The sequence below is a fragment of the Canis lupus genome, chromosome 32, assembly GCF_011100685.1.
Source record: "Canis lupus familiaris isolate Mischka breed German Shepherd chromosome 32, alternate assembly UU_Cfam_GSD_1.0, whole genome shotgun sequence".
In the NCBI taxonomy this organism is placed as follows: domain Eukaryota; kingdom Metazoa; phylum Chordata; class Mammalia; order Carnivora; family Canidae; genus Canis; species Canis lupus.
The window spans coordinates 10,917,668-10,932,175 of record NC_049253.1 but is presented as its reverse complement, the minus strand read 5'-3'; the positions used below and the strand labels follow the sequence as shown (position 1 = coordinate 10,932,175).

Genomic DNA, 14,508 nt, shown 5'->3' with positions numbered 1-14,508 from the left:
ACATCGCCATCTGCATTTTCCAAGTTTGAAAACCCTAAGCTGTGATCATTTGGCAAGCCAGAAATCTTGAGCTTCTCCTTATGTTAATGCCTCTCCCTTACCATCTTCTTCCATCCACAACTCCATGCAGCCAATCTAATCTCCCCTGTTCATGTCTCTCTGTTTGCAACATCACTCCCGTGGTCCAAGTCATCAAAATCTCCCATCTGAACTGCTGCAGTAGCCTCTTTATGATCTTGTCCTCTTCTAATCCATTCTTCACAAAACCGCTAGAGTCATCTTTTTAAAGACATAAATCTAATCCTAACATCCACTTATCAGGAGTTTTCCATTGCATGTACAGCAAAATCCTTGTATACTGTTGCCATCAGTCTTTGGGTGTTTTTACTTTGGCTCTGTCCAGCCTCAGCCACTCTCCTTTCATTTCCCAGGCTCCAGCCACTCTGGAGTGGCCCCCAGCCCTGGCTTAGACACATGGATCCTGCTATTCTCTCTGCCTGCAGTCTTCTTCCTCAACCCTCCCTACTTTACCTAATAAACTCCTAGTCAGTCTTCAAATCTCAGTTCAAATCCCACTCTGTCGGGATAAATTTTTACCGTATGTGTGAGGTTTAGTAATATCTCTGTTGCCCACTAGACTGTCAGCTGCAGGCAAATAGGTCTGTTTTAGTACCTGGTTTCCCCAGACACTAACAAAGTACCTGCCACGTGGCAGGAACTAGAACGTTTGCGGAGTCAAATTACTTCCCTACTAAAGAATCTTAATTTGCTAATAATTAAAGGACCAGTACAGGTGAAGTTACTGGGCAGAGTCCCAACTGGGGAAACACAGACCATGCCCTCTGGTAAGAGCCCGAAAGTAGGAGTTTGCTCTCTACTTCCAAGCCCACTCACCCATCCAACCCCTGGCTCTGGCTGTACTCGCTCAGCTTGGCCATGCCTGGATGGGCAGAAATGACATTATGCAAATGGATAGCAGTTCAGATTCCTCCTTTTTCAAGATTAAAAGATGACCTTTCAAAGATTTTTAAAATTAATTATTCTTTTTAGTAGTGAATTCAGCTAGGGAAAGAAACCAAATCTATCAAATTACTTTTCCATCCTTTGGTGCCCTCTATTGATGGTAAACTCAATTGCAGTGAAATTACTCTTTTTTTTTTTTTTTTTTTTTTTTTTCCCTAGCGAGGAGAGCTGTGAAGAGGGTATCTGCAAGCCTTTCCACAAATACAGGTTCTGGGTGAATTTAAATAAAGTCTTTGGGTAAATCCAACTACTATTTCATCAAAATCAAAAGTAGTGTTTATGGATTGGGTTCATGCACTCGAACTTTCTGTCACATCCTTAGGCATGTTCATCTGGCTAGCGTTAGAACTCATAGCAAAATTGGGACAGAATTTCCAAGCATCAGATAGCAGTAAGAAGAATTATCTTTGCCTGTGCAGAAAATATACCCTACACAGGGCTGCCAGATTATCTTTTTGGTTTTCCTGCCTGGGGAAAAAACAGACCTATACTGGAAACATGGACAAAGCAATAAGAGACTTAATCTTAGGAAATAAACTGAGGGTACCTGGAGGGGAGGTAGGTGCAGGGTGGGGTAACTGGGTGATGGGAATTAAGGGGAACACGTGATGTAATGAGCACTGGGTGTTATGTGAGACTGAAGAATCACTGACCTCTACCTCTGAAACCAATAATGCATTATGTGTTAATTACTTGAATTCAAATTTAAAAATAAAATTTTAAAATGACATTTAATTTTTTAATTTATTTTAATTGTTAATTAAATAAAATTATGTAAACTTAATTTTAATCAATTTATTTTTTCCAAATAATTTAGTTTCAAGATAATGTTAGTTCTTTTCAAAATGTATGGCCCACGTCTCATAGACAAATGGATGAGTCAGTAAAAAACTATGTGCCTTTGTATGTGCCTTCAATTAGAAGCTCAATTATTGGTTAGAAACTTATTTTTCTAGAAGTATTTAAAGTTTAAGCAAAAGAAAATTTTCTGAAATGAACTAATTATATTTGCTTGGTTTTCACAAATTTTGGAAGGAGTTACATGTAGAACAGAACCCACTTTAAACTTTCCAGTGATTAGCCAAGAAAACTCCTCCAATTTTTTTCCTCTGAAGTGGTCAGTGAAGATAAATGAAAGAATGATGAATCTCCATACTGAATTTACAACTCAGCTTATATATCTGAAGTACATTTGGATGCTGAGGCAGTGTCACAGCACTAAGACAACAGATACACAATGCAAGCCACATGTGTCACTTTAAATTTTCTAGTAGCCACGCTAAAAACAGTAAAAAGAAACAAATGAGTGCCATTTTAATATTATATTTTTAATTTAACCCAGTAGGTCCCAAATATTATTAGTTCAACATGGAATCAATCAGTATAAAATATTATTAACAAGATATTTCACACTTTTCATGTGGCTTCAAAACCTTGTGTGTTTTCTACCAACAACACATCTCAATTCAGACACTAAATTTTCGGTGATTAATGTGAAATATGGTTCTATTAAAGCAATAAAGTTATCTTTAATAGATAAATATTTTATCCTGCTTCAGCTCTTAAAGTAGAACTAAGTAAAATGTGAACTTCATTTTTTAAAAAAAGATTCTATTCATTTATTCATGAGAAACACAGAGAGAGAGACAGAGACAGAGAGAGAGAAACAGGCTCCTTGCAGGGAGCCTGATGCAGGACTCGATGTGGGACTCGATGTGGTACTCAATCCCTGGACCGGGATTACGCCCTGAGCCAAAGACAGACGCTCAACCACTGAGTCACCCAGGTGCCCCAAAATGTGAACTTCAGTACCTCTCTTAGCACATTTCAAGTGCTCACTGTCCTTGAGAAGCTAGCAGGTAACTGTGATGGAAAATTTTAAATGTCACCTTGGCCTTGGCCCACCACTGGGTGCCCAGATTACACACTATTTCTGGGTGTCTGTCAGAGTGATTCTGGATGACATTAGCATTTGAATGATCACACTCAATAAAGTAGACTGCCTTCACCAATGCAGGTAGACATCAACCAATCTGTTGAGGGCCTGGATAGAACAAAAGGGAGAGGAAAGAGAAATTCATCTCTTTTTTCCTGCCTTACTTCTGGGCTGGGTGGGTCCTCATCTTTTGCTGGACTGGGATTTACACCATAGGTTCCCCTGGTTCTCAGGCCTTTGGATTTGAAGTGAATCACACCACCAGCTTTCCTCAGTCTCCAGCTTGCAGATGGTAGACTGTGAGACTTCCCAGGCTCCATAATGGTGTGAGTTAATGCCTCATAATAAATCTTGTTTCTGTTTCTCTGGAGAACCCTGGCTAACACACTACCGTACTAGACAGTACAGGTCTAACACATTCCCAGCCTACAACAGCTTCTGGTAAATACTAAGTCACCTCTATCCTAGTTCTGCCACCAAGTGATCTTGATCAAATAACTGACCTCTCTGGACTCATCTGCAAGTAAGTGTGGACGTACATGACCTTTGAAACCCCTTCTAACCTGTCATTTTATATTTCTAAATCTTCCCGAACATCCCTTGGATTCATCCAATTTCCAGAAAGGAAAACAGAAGCTCTATTTATTTTAACACTCAGTTCTGTGCTACAATCTTTTATGGAGCATCACCTGGTTTAAAGACCTGAAGACACACAGATAAATATGTTACTGGCTGTGCCCCCTAAACTCACAGTTGAATATCGTTCACTGTAACACATATATGACAAAGCTACATCCAAGCTATGAACAACTATTGTGGTAACACACTGAATAGTGCAATAGTTCTACAGAGTTCACAAAACGATTGTTTTAACTTAGTGAATTCATTGTTAATCAGTTTATCCATGTGTTTGGCATCACCCAAACAAAATAACTTATATATTGTTTTTTTTTCTCTTTTTGAATCTATGCTCTACGTTTCACTTGGGCAGCCTTAATATCTGAAGAGAATACAAATGGGGCTTAGTTCATAGGTCCTTTTCTGAAACCTGCTTTATTTGGTCTCTCAGGTCTAAGAGCCATGCGCTGATCTACTTACCATGGACTGTCCTGAGAACAGCATGTCCCCTTGCCAACATTTGCCAAACAGATATCAGCCTATGAATCGAAAGTCTCCATGAAGCAATTTCCAGCTGAGGCAAAGCATTCAGAGCCCCCACTGTCTTAATCGGCAGTGTCTTTTTCAACCCATCTAAATGCTGCCCATGGTCCACAAAATAATCCATTTCAACATCAGCTGCTGAGACCTATGATTCACCTCATCCACTTCAACTCTTTGCAGGCTGGAGCCCATGCTAGTTCCATTGCCTAATGGTGGCTACGAATGTGTCCCTCCAAATTCCTGCACTGAAGGACAAAGCAGTAGCTATAAATTTCACTAAGACCTGATGTTAAAGCTATTTAGTGTTTCTTAGGACTCTGAAGCATTTATTTCTGCCCCACATAGAAGCTGTTCTCCACAATGAAATGGGAAGACTTCTCAAAAGAAAGCATTTGATGATCTAGCTGGTAGAAACAGAAATGATTAAAACAGAGGCAAAGAATACACATGTTGCTATTACCTTAATGATTAAAACATGTAGCTCATTAATTTAAGCTGACAGTGGGCCCTTTTGTGGGTAGACAATTCATATGTAATGTCTTACTCCAGCTGAAGAGACTTCTCCCGTGCCAAGCCTGGCTCCCCATTTCTTTTATTACTGAGAAGCCATTGGTACAGTCCAAAATGATTAAAGCCATAGAGATTGAATTGCAGACAAAGAACTTCATACTGGATCAGGAATGAGAAAATAAAACTCCAACCAAGTATAGGACTCAAGGGACTTAACGATCAAAATATTCAATTTTCTTTAAGTTGGAAAATTCAACTTTCTAGTTTATAACATGTTAGAAAAAATAACTGACATGGTCTATTAATACATTAATACTTTTTCTGTGTAAGGAGTTCCTCCAGGGTCCCTAAAAGAGAACCCTTAAAATCATGTATGTATTGTGCACAAAATGTCAGAAGTATAAGGAAATTAATGAAACAGATTCCTGGATCCAGTTCTCCTTGTCCATAGCTATCCAAACCTGGAGAAACTTGTAAACTTGATCACTGGGATAATGATCAGCAAAACAGCACCTAAAATATTTAATCATAAAACAGAGCAGCAAAATTAATTTCTCACAAAAATTACAAAAATAAAATTCTCCAAATCATCTCCATATATGTAATCCACAAAAAAGAAAATTTCTTGGGACGCCTGGGTGGCTCAGTGGTTGAGCATCTGCCTTTGGCTCAGGGTGTGATTCCAGGGTCCTGGGATCGAGTCCCACATCAGGCTCCCTGAGGGGAGCCTGCTTTTCCCTCTGCCTGTGTCTCTGCCTCTCTCTCTCTGTGTCTCTCATGAATAGATAAATAAAATCTTTTTTAAAAATTTTAAAAAATAAAAATAAAAAAGATTTCTTTTGCACAAAACAAACAAGAATAATTCAAACCTCCACTATCACTCAAAAAGCACAGAAATTATATTCTATTGCTAGTACTCTGCATCGAATTTTTAAAATCCATTTAAACCACTTCTCAATCACCAGACTTGGGTCTTGTTCTTTTTCTTCTTAAGCTGTAACTAATATATTAAAGCAAACTGTACCCTTACATGATGTTAAGATTACCCATAGAGGAAATTCCCACCCCCTCTGTTATACATCTTCTTTCACACTGCATCCATTCCCATAGGACCATCTTTACTGAGTTCATGATACAGATCAACTGAGGGAAGGGCACAATTCTTGGGATACTTTCAAGTGCTTCTTTAAATGCAAATGGCTCCTGTTGAGATAAATCTTATTTTAACCAAATGGTAAATTTCATTCTGATATTCTGCTGTTTGAAGGCCAGCTCTTTCAATGTAAGGACAATCATGACAAATGCCATATGAATCTTCCCCACTTGACTGTGGATGCGTTCTTCTTAAGTCAAAATAAGTTTATCTTGATTAATAAAATACACAAGAACTCTTAAATAGACTATGTCTGATGCAACCCACTCCACCTCTGTGTTGATTTGAGAGCTGTATTGCCTATGAAGACAAAGAGATTAATTATTAGTTCTTATTTGTATAGATGAGACCTATTTCTGGTTGATACTTCCTCTGGCTTGGTAAAGTTGGCAACATGATATTGATGCCTAAGAGTAATGTTCCCAGCAAAATCTTGGTAATTTTATTTTTTTAAAGATTTTATTTATTAGATAGAGAGAAAGAGCATGTGCACAGGCAAGTGGGGGGAGAAGCAGGATTCCCACTGAACAGGGAGCCTGACGTGGGGCTCGATCCCAGGACTCTGGGATCATGACCTGAATAGAAGGCAGAACCTTAACTGACTGAGCCACCCAGACAGCCCAAAATCTTGGTAATTTTAGATGACTTCTTTCATTTAAATTCCTGCTATTTAACAGGTTTCACAATGCATTTGTTGTATGATGCCTCAATTTTAGAACTTTTAGTTTAGGACCAGCACAAATAGTTCAGCTAATGAAATAATGATTTTTTCATGCTGTACTACATGGTAATTTAAAGCATTTCTATTAAACAAACTGTCTCATTAGAGCTCCTGATGATGCTTTGATATGGTCAGAAATCCCATGGATGCTACTGGAATGCACTCTAACTATCATATGAACAAGCTAAAGAAGATTACCATAAGCCAAACATTTTAGAGTATTCAAACGACCTACTTTAAACCCTTTGAAGCTATTTGGTGGAGTGGACCCAAGATAAATTACTCTTGTTTAACAAGTACCTTCCAATTTATGTTCCAAAAGGCATCTAAGTTCTACCACTGAGATTTATTTGAAAAATTCTATTTTTTCTCCTATCCTATCTGAAGATTACTTGTATGATCTTATCAATGTTACTTTGTAACATTCTTATTGTCCTATTACTACTTTGTTTCTCACAGGATAGGCTAATAATGAATATTATAATAAAGACTTGACTGTTTCATATCGTATTCCCTTTTTTTCCCAACAGATTCTAGACTCATTTGGGTATTTCTCTAGGAAACTAAAGATTAAGGATACAAGTAAACTAAGTTGGTAAAAGTATCACTGAGATACTCTTTTTAAAAAAAAAAATCTATGCCCAATGTGGGGCTCGAACTCAGGACCCTGAGATCATGTGCTACCAGCTGAGCCAGCCAGGCACCCCTCATTGGGAATATTAAGATAAATGTTGTTACTTTATTTTTTTATTTGAATTCAATTAGCCAACATATAGTACATCATTAGTTTCAAATGTAGTGTTCAATAATTCATCAGTTGCATATGACACCCAGTGATCATCACATCATGTGCCCTCCTTAATGCCCATCACCCAATTACCCCACTCCCCCATCCTCATCCCCTCTAGCAACTCTCAGTTTGTTTCCTATAGTGAAGAGTCATCAGAGAAGGAGAAAAACTATGAAAATTGTTGTTACTTTAATTTAAATATTCAAATGCCTTCTTATAAATAAGCTGAAGGTTTAAGAAGATAAGAAATTGTTACTTTCATTATGGTTAAAAATAGATGAAAAAATAAATTTTTAATGTTCTTAACATAAGCAAGAAGTGAAATTTGTAAACTTTTTATGTCACCAAAACAACTAGCTTCTTGAATTTAAATACCTGTTGATTTGATTTAAATATCAGATTCATTATTGTAGATGGCAATCTGCCCAAGGAGGTAAAAAATGGTTTTCATGAACACATACCTGTGTTGCCACAAAATCTCTAGAGCCTGGACATCAACTAACCAAAAGTAATATAATCTCACCATTGCTCTTATAACAAGAGAGGTCATCATCTGGTCTTTAAATCGAATACTAAATGTTAAGTCTGTGTAATAATCCCTAAAGCACTATTCTAACTAATAGGTATTAAGAAAATGGTAGTCATCCACATAACATATTTAACCATCTTTGTCTCAGGTGCCTCTTCAAGGCACATGAAATCAGTTTTTCCCATGTAATTCTCTGAATCTCTGAGTTCTGAAAATACTTCTCTTTTCCACTCACCTGGCTGCCCAAAGTGGCAGATACAATAACGTTAACTTCACATTAATCCTGAAAGCTGGAGCACATCAAATTAAACATCACCCAAATATCTTTTTTCCTAGGCAACCCAAATCAGGCTTTTAAAAAAGCACATCTTCCAAACCAATTTAAAGTTCAAGCTATCTATGTGTGTGTGTATGTTTTCTAAGCCATGTATTTTTGAAAGCTGAACACAGACAAAGCCTGAACAGAACATCCAAATAGCCTCTCAACTGATACATCATTCAGTTTAAATTCCTGCCAGGAATCTGATTTTGTGAGTCCTTGTTAATTACCAAGCTTTCCAAACTTTCTGTAATGACCTCTGATGCACAAAGAAATCTACCCATCATATAACCAGTCTCCAAAGCAAAAAGTGAGCAGAAAATTGAGGCAAGCACCCAGGGAATTCAGGCAAAACCTCACAGCTTGTTTTGTATCTCCTTTTAAATATCACAACCCCAGAGTAAGACAGCAAATAATTGATAGGCAATGTAGAAAAGAGTGATGGGATTGAAACCCTGCAGGGACTGACCCAGAAAGACAGATAAAAGGAACTGAGTGGAGACTGGTTGCTCCATCTTAACACAGTCCTGAGAGGTAGCTATTTCTGAGATCTAGCCCTGTCTAATCCCTCCATGACTTCAAACATATTGCTCAATGTTTCTATTTTGGTAATTCTTACTTTTTCAAATGAGGATAATAAGATATAGGTTCAGTTTCATCTCTGAGCTGAGGTGCATTCAAAAGGCATCCTTCTAGCTTGTTTTTTTCTCTAGGAGGCAATCTTCCATGGAAGCCTTCCCAGGGAGATCCCTTTGTGACCAAAAAGGAAGTTACTTAACCTCCTGGCCTCAATTCTCTCTTCTGCAAAATGGGAGTTAAAAATACCTACCCTGTGGATCTGGATGAGGATAAAATAAATGCATAAAGTCACTGGGGTGCCTGAGTGCCTCAGTGGTTGAGTGTCTGCTTTTGGCTCAGGTCATGATCCCAGGGTCCTGGGATCAAGTCCCACACTGGGCTACCTGCAGGGAGTCTGTTTCTCCCTCTTTGTCTCTCTGCATCTCTCTGTGTCTCTCATGAATAAATAAATAAAATCTTTAAAAAAAAATGTATAAAGTCACTTAACAATGGGCCTTACAAATTAAAAAAAAAAAAAACCTCAGGAAGTGGTAGCTATTATTATTTTAAAAAGAAAGTTCTTACAAAAAAAAAAAAAGAAAGTTCTTACAGATTGTCAATGACCTTCCGTGTTATCTAATAATCCTTTAAATTGGTGAATTATTATTGGAAACCTAAAATTAACCATATTTAATTTAATCTAATTCCATTCATCTTAGGCTATAAACTAGAGAATTACACACTACCTTCTGTGATTTTATGTAGTTTCATTATTTAATTTTGAAAATTTATTTAATTTATTTAAAATTTATTTAATTTTGAAAATTCTGAGGATTCAGGAAAGTGGTAATGTTGAAATAGACGGTACCAATTGAAGTCAAGTTTGTCCACATAGAAACTCAGAAGGAATTTATGGTGAAGCAGTTCTTGATTCACTAATAGAGACATAGCAAATGTATGGCTGCCACTAACCTCCAAAATATACATATATATCTGCAAATGAACATCTATATCTACTAACAGATCACTGAACTCTTCCATAAAGTCCAGGTTTTCCCAAAAAAAAGCCCTTTCAAAAATACTTTGAATGGTCTCTGCTGATCTATCAGCCACCACTAATCTATTTCCAGTCATGGATTATCACACAGATTGAAGCATATTTTAAATGGGGAAGAAGCCTTGAAGATGGAAAAACCTGATTTTGACTTCCTATTTTGGTTTTCTGTGTCTCAAGAACAAAAAAAAAAAAAAAAAAAAAAAAAGCAAAACATGACTAAAGTCAATTCTTAGTCATATGTGATAATGGGGAATATGATGTATTCCCCATTATGATGCATGAACAAATCAAATTAACAATTCTCTAAAGCCTGTATGAGAAATGAGGATTTAAATGTTGTGTAAATATAAAACATCATAGAAACACAGAAACTAAAGTTTTACTTGAAAACAAATAGCAAAAAATCCATGATAGGCAACCATGGGCAATGCTCCTCTCTTGTCAGAGCTGTTGACAAGTAACTAAGTCTACAGATTTTAATTTCCACCCACTCTGCCCTTCACTGCATATAGACTAGTAAATGGGGTAATGTATCTGAAGAGGGAGAGGGAGAGAGGCAAGAAGGAACAGGGACAATTGAGGTGGAAAACCAGACTTGTTGATCAGTTCTTGAATAATCTGTATCTGTAAAACTATAAAATTTTGGTGATTAACATATACAAACAGCCTCAGTGCTAAGAAGAGTAAAAACGTTAAGTAACAGTATGGGAAACCTATAGGAAAAAGCTAAACATACTTCAAAGGAAAAACCCAACAACAAAAAAATATATCTAAGCAATTTTGTTTAGCTCTTGTGTAAAAGACAAGCTCATCTAAGTTGAGGCTGAGTAAGGATGCTATCTGTTGGGCCACTAACACTGAAAGAAGTAGAACAGAATCACAGTGAACTGACTTTAGAGCCAGACTCTCTGGCTCTCTGGGTCAATCTCAGTTCTGGAATTTTCCAGCCTTGTGACCCTGGACAAGTTGCATAGCTTCTCTGTGCCTCCATTCCCTTCTCTATAAAGTGGGGATGATAACAGAACCCATCTCAAAATGTTGTGAAAAGGTTTAAATGGACCAATAATATATCTAACATCTAGAATGCATAACAGATATTCTTACCATAATAGGTATTATACTCAAGTGTTTGCTATTGCTCTTAATTGCTATAACTAGTTAAAGATCACACCTCAAAGGAAAATTAGGTGCTTTTTAAAAATAATAGGATGTATTATTGAGTTTTTTTTATCATGTGTTTATTTTTAGGTACTTCAGAGAATATATTGATTTCCTATCATTGCCATAATGGATTTCCACAAATTTAGTGGTTTAAACAACACAAATTTATTATCTTACAGTACCAGAGGTTGGAAGTTAGTAATGAATCTCACTGGGCTCAAAATATTGCAGGGAGCTGCCTTTCCAGGGGTCCTACAGGAAAATCTATTTTCTTGTCATTTTAGTTTCTAGAACCTGCCCCCTTTCCTTGGCTGGCAGCCCTCTTCCATTGTCAAAGCCAGCAATGTCCAATCAAATCTTTCTCATATTATATCGCACTGACACCGACTCTTCTACCACATTTTAAGAACTTTGTGAGTACACCGGACCCATCCTGTTAATCCAGGACAATCTCCCTATTTTAAACTCAGTAGATTAGCATCTTTAATTCCATCTGCAACCCTAATTCTTTCTGCCATGTAACAAAACATATTCATAGGTTCCAAGGTTTAAGGTATAGACATTGGATGGGGGGGTATTGCTCTACCTATCACAGTGAGGAGTAGCAATCTATCTTAAATGCTGAGACAATTTATATACTTTGTGTGGTAAAGTAAGAATGGCTTTGGAGTGAACAGATAAGAGGCCTGAGGTCAAGCCTGTGTTCACTTATTTCCTAGTTTTATGACTACCATTAATTTTAAGCCACTTGAACTCTCTGGGTATATAAAATGAGCTGCACCCCTAACTAGGTATTTGCTTCAAAAATGGTAATTTGGTAACATGGAGCACAGAGCTGAGGAATATGAGATTGTCATCTCCAATGGAAAAACCACTCAAAAATGCTTGAGTGACAGAGGATGGTCATAAACAGTGTCCCTTTTACTTGTGAACAGTGGCACATGTCCATGCTTGGGCTGACCATTAACCTTGAGATAGCCTCTGGTTCCAACTGGGCAGCAAGAAGGATCGCACTGGCTTTCCAGTCTAGTCTGTTTTGAGTTCTTGTATACTTGCACAGATGTTTTTAGCTAGTGATATGTGTTGCCTTGAGAAGTTCATCAATTACAGAATCTTGGAAAGCAGTATGTGTGTTCCCTGCTCCTCTTCCCAGGCAAGAACAGCTGTGTAATAGCAAATCTGTCAGGCATTCAGCTGCTCCTCATCCAAGACCTCCAGGGTTGGCCTATCTTTCCAAGCGAATTTGAAGTTTCTGTCTTCTCTTTGTTTCCTGTGGCTATCTATGACTAGGGGGTGGGTCTCAGAGCTGTGTGGTCCAGTAGGGATATTTTGGGCTAATAATATCCATTGTGCTTGGGAACTTACAGTAAAGTTCCTGGGTCGAATTTGCTGGTCTGTGCTAAAAACATCGCACACCACTGAAAAGGAGCCAAAGCCTTAAACGAAGTGAGAGAGGTTGTGTCTAACAGATGGTGTTGAGCAGGAAGGTAATAAAGACTCTAAAAGAAGTGACTTACCTTTGTTGTTGAAGGCATGACCTTGAAAATATGAAGCCAGAAATTAAGAAATGAATATGACACAGTTGATCTTCATTCTCAAGCAGAATAAATCTTCTCCTCTACATTTTTTGTCACTAAGGCTCACTTAGCGAGAAAATCCTTTCTGCCTCAACTCTTGTGGCTCCTTAACAAAAATTCTGCAGTAAATAAATAAATAAATAAATAAATAAATAAAGCTTTCCCTGTTTGTCATGAGAAATCACTTATTACATAATTTTATTTATTTATTTTTAAGATTTTATTTATTTATTCATGAGACACACACACACACACACAGAGGCAAAGACACAGGCAGAGGGAGAAGCAGGCTCCATGCAGGGACCCCGATGTGGGACTCGATCCCCGGATTCCAGGATCACACCCTGTGAGCCACCCAGGGATCCCCCTATCACATCATTTCAGATGTGATTTCCTAGGGTGGCAATATTTGGCTGCGCTAACGATGCATCAAGCATATACATAGTAGGGTTGAGGGTAGGTCTCTATGTTAAATGATTTCAGTAGAATCGGCTGTTGGCCCCAGGAGCATAAAATCTGTTTCTATTTGTTTGCTTTGTCTACTAATATCCAGCAAAAGTATCCCTTGCATTTGGAAGCACTCTTGGTTGTATTTTATTTGAGAGCTGGGTCTCTTTCAATGTTGTATTTTTATTTAATAATGGAAACAGTTGATTAATGCAAACGCTTGAATACTAGGCTGAATAGCTATTACCATGTTTTGTCACTAAGGCTCACTTAGCAAGAAAATCCTTTCTGCCTCAACTCTTGTTAATAGAACCATTCAAAAATATATTGGTCAATATTGGTCTGTTTTCTTAAATTGAGAAGTATGACACATTCAATGTAATTTTTTGGTGTGTTACTACTATATTAAGGATCTTGTAGGATATGGGTATCAAGATTATGGACATGTTTGGACACTGTACAGCCGTGGATTGAAGACTGAGATGAATGTGTATTAACCTTAGAACATTACTTTTTATTAAATGATTGATACCCCATTCTTTTTCCTGAAAGTCAGTATAGAAGCTAATTCCAGTTAATTTATGGTTCATTTCACTGAGTTTCCCTTAAATGAGATTTTACTGTAAGATGGCTCATTCTATTATGAAATGTGAGATTTCTTTGGGGTGAAGTTAACATTTACAAGCAAGATGAAAACTAATGTCTTTAAAACTTGAAAGATGAGGCTTCTTAGAAGTTATTTTCTACATGCCACACAGGTTGGCCTGTTTCTGGTTGAAATCCAATTCCAAGCACCTCTTTTTACATCTAAGAACTCTGGTTCTGCTTGTGTCTTTTATTTGGTGACATTGTGGTAGCTTCTTTCTGTTGCTCAGAATTTGTCCAAAAAATGTGGAACATCTTGATAACTCTAATCCATCTATAGGTCAAGTGCCCTCTCTGAAGAATTCTTCTGGTCCTTATGCCTGCTGCCCAACCATCAGGGTTGGCTTCAAGGCAGGACTTAATTTACCTTGTTTTAAATCATGCGCTCAATTGCTTTCTTTTTCTCAGGTGGTGAAAAGCCACCTAAGACTAGCTTAATGCTTAAAAGAAAATAAAGTTAGAGAAATTATCCGTTTGCTTGTAAACAATAAGTTCGTGTATATAATGTAGCTTATTCTATACGATATTAGGCACTCCTTCAATAAAAGCAAAAGAAATTAAAAGATCCTAGAATTTGTTATGCTTAAAAGCCTCCCCTACTCCAATTGCCTAGTTTTATAGGAATATGTGTTCTCTCCCATAATCTGAAAATGCATGTACCTAATTGAAATAAGATGTACCCCTTAAATGATGAAAATAAAAAGTGATCAAAATAGATTTTTGTTATCCGTTGGGCATTGGGAGTTTAAATGCAAACTGCATGGCTTGCAGTGTGGGGAATTAATTATTGGTAATTGAAGTTGTAAGCTTAATTCCCTGCTTGCTTCAATGAAAATGAATCCTTTTATTTAATATTGAAATAAGCACCACTAACCTCATGATCTAGGACAGCACACACATTCAGCTATTGAGCAATAGTGA

The 14,508-nt window shown here is 37.3% G+C and overlaps 1 long non-coding RNA gene across 36 annotated transcripts in view; it reads right to left on the bottom strand.

Moving 5' to 3' along the window:
- Positions 1–14,508, bottom strand: part of LOC106558120 — a 112,915-nt gene that overhangs the window by 79,110 nt on the left and 19,297 nt on the right. For 34 of the 36 annotated variants that reach the window (XR_005382693.1, XR_005382681.1, XR_005382684.1 and 31 more), the window contains one exon: positions 12,436–12,614. This is a non-coding gene — a long non-coding RNA (uncharacterized LOC106558120). Of the gene's footprint in view, positions 1–1,944; positions 5,144–5,436; positions 6,084–12,435; positions 12,615–14,508 lie in introns of those variants that run through there. The other 2 variants (XR_005382692.1, XR_005382690.1) reach the window with 2 other exon arrangements.